This window comes from Haemaphysalis longicornis, unplaced genomic scaffold (genome assembly GCF_048455015.1).
Source record: "Haemaphysalis longicornis isolate Haplotype H1 unplaced genomic scaffold, Haemaphysalis longicornis Haplotype H1 scaffold_1, whole genome shotgun sequence".
Lineage (NCBI taxonomy): Eukaryota > Metazoa > Arthropoda > Arachnida > Ixodida > Ixodidae > Haemaphysalis > Haemaphysalis longicornis.
In genome coordinates this window covers 154,520,512-154,523,277 of record NW_027526203.1, presented here as the reverse complement: position 1 = coordinate 154,523,277, position 2,766 = coordinate 154,520,512, and the positions used below count along the sequence as shown (strand labels likewise).

Sequence of the window (2,766 nt, the reverse complement as noted above, 5' to 3'; positions counted from 1 at the left end):
TATCCCTTCTGGGCGACGCGATTTTTTGTTTTGTTTTTTTGGCAGGCCAAAACCGAGCGATACGCCAAAGTTAGCGACAGAGAATCGCTGCGACAGCCCGATCTTGCCGCTTGTCGCTGTCGCCGGTCACATCGCTTGCAAAAAAACGCTTCATGTGGTTATGCTGGCGACAAGCGATTTTTCTTTCACCATGTTAGAATCACGCGTTGCGACTAAGATTAGCGACGGAGGGTCGCGGCGAAAACCAGATTTTGTCGCTTGTCGCTGTCGCATCGCTAGCAAAAATCGCTCCATGTGGTTACGCCTTGATGGATGCCATCGACGTTCTGCGGAGGCACGCAGTCGAACGCGAATGTGTAAGAGCAAGCTTTGTTAGCGCTGTCAGCATACGAGGTCAAGAAACGCTAAGCACTGCTGACGGACTTCTTTACTACGGCTTAAACATCGAGTGCTGGTGGCAATAAATTGCTCTCGTTGAACATGGTCGTCTTCGTTTCACCCGTGTTCATTAGACAGCTGCGGTGCGGAGAAATCGGTTTCTTTAGTGCTCAGCGGGCATAAAACTAATTGCTTAATCGAATTTTGCCGGAAGATACCTAATGTAAGCTTTCCGCTTTAGCGGGAGCACGTAAGTGCTGCTACACACAGTCCGTCCACGTGTACTCCGCTCGACTCACAATCATGGCTATCTGTAGTGTCGTGGTTGCATCCCGCGCCCATACTGCAGAGTTTTTGTACATGAAAAAAGTCTAGAAAGTTCCATAGCACCCTTCCGCTGTTGGCCCGCCGCACCCCTCAACGCCGCGCCTAATGCTACCACTGAACGGACGAAAAGAGGCGTAACTTCGAACCAGCGCCTCGCCGGGGTGATGTTCACGGGGCATAGACGCAGGTTCAATTGTCTAACAGCGGCGTTTAGTATTGACTGAAATGAAAAAAAATAAAAAGTGGAAACCTAGTCTGCTATCACATTTAATGAGGCGTTGCGGAAAAAGCACCGGTTTTACGATGACACATGAACTACCGTCGGCTATACGAATTACATAGCCTAAGTGTTGAAACTCTCAATTCACACAATTTTCGCGGCCAATTTTAGTAGAAATTTCGCTTTAAGTGGAGAGGTAACTACATAGCAGTTGTTTCTGGGCGATGGGGAAGGCTTCGAAACCTCAATAACTGAAATGAACTGTAAAATCGAAACCTCGATTTTACGAAATTTTCGATTTAACGAAATTTCCGCCCGCAAGTACGACTTCGTTATATCGAGGTTTAACTGTACCCATACTGTAGGGTCAGTTCTGACTTGTTTTTTTTTTGCAACCATTGCCTTTTTGTCTTCAGGCCAACACGTGAATTCATGATCCAGCCATGGAGCACGGGTTACGCTCCCGGCCACTCGCGAGTGGGCAAGGATTGCTACTGGTAAGCGGTGATGCAGTTTCCCCGAATGATGAATTTTATATGATCTACCCAACGATTTTGGGGTCTTTTCTGCCTTGCACTGATTGCAACCCATTGTACGTCTGTCAGCAGGGGTAGGAATCGACCCTTCATACAGCAAATTAGCACCGTTGTCTGCACTACCTACTGTTCAGAGTTCACCACTTCTAGAGGTAAGCTACAATACATTTGCCCAGCATGATTCGTTTAAAGAAGTACGCAATACCTGTGGGGTGGTTTCTGCCTTTCACTGATTGCAGCCATCTGCCCTTCTTCAGCTGCCAGCCCATTCGTTCAGCATCCAACCAAGGAGCCGCAGGGTTTCCACCAGCGAATGTCCAGAGTGCTGCATTTTCAAGTGTAAGCTGCAAAAGTTTATCTGAATGATACACTGTATGATCCACCCAAAAATTAGGTAACCTGTCAGCCTCGTTCTGTTCGAAACCACTGCGTTTTTGTCATCAGGCCACCATCTGCATCCATCATTCAGCCAAGCGGCATTGGGGTCTGCGTCAGTAACTCCAGAGTGCAGCAGTCCCTAGTGGTAAGCCGCAACGTCGTTGCTCTGCATTACGCTTTGCATGATCTACCCAACGTCGGTAGGTTCACTTCTGCCTTGCACTGACTGCAACCAACTGCTCTTCTGTTGGCAGGGCATCCCATGTCCTCTTCGTCCAACCAAGCAGCACTGGGGTCCGCACCGGGGTCCGCACCAGCGATTGTTTAGTTCGGCGCTCACAAGTGGTAAGCCACAACAGTTCCTCTGTATTATGCCTTTTATGATCTACCCAACACAGTTGCGCTGCAGTTGCTCTGTCAGTAAAAGGCAGAACTGACCCCGAAGGTTGGGTAGATAAGAAAGCGCATCATGTGGAGAAAGAAACTGTTGTCTTTTTACTTCTTACCTCTGCACTATGGACAGTGCTGGAGTGGCCCCAGTGTTCCCGGTGAGGCTCCGGTACCACTGCCATCAGCCCACCCCCTGCAATCACCAAACAGCCAAGGAGCACCGCAGTCCATTACAGCAATTGTCCAGTGTGGAAGACTTGGAAGTGGTAAACCGCTAAGCAGTATCTCAGAATGCTGCATTTTAGGATCTACATTACGACTGCGGGTTTGTCTATGCCTTGTAATGATTGCAACCAACTGCCTTCTTGTCTCCAGGCTACCCCATGGATACATCATACAATTACCACAGTGGTCTGCACCAGCTACTGTCCAGAGTTCACTTCTCTCGAAGTAAGCTGCAATACATTTGCTCTGCTTGATTCGTTTTATGATGTACGCTATAACTGTGCGGTACTTTCTGCCTTGCATTGATTGCAG

General features: G+C 48.5%; 1 long non-coding RNA gene across 1 annotated transcript; it reads left to right on the top strand.

Annotated features, from left to right (window-relative positions):
* Positions 1-1,704: 1,704 nt before the first annotated feature.
* LOC144166671 (uncharacterized) lies at positions 1,705-2,496 on the top strand. The gene is made up of 3 exons (XR_013321723.1): positions 1,705-1,800; positions 1,906-1,984; positions 2,363-2,496. It is a non-coding gene; the product is annotated as an uncharacterized LOC144166671 (long non-coding RNA).
* Positions 2,497-2,766: the final 270 nt, after the last annotated feature.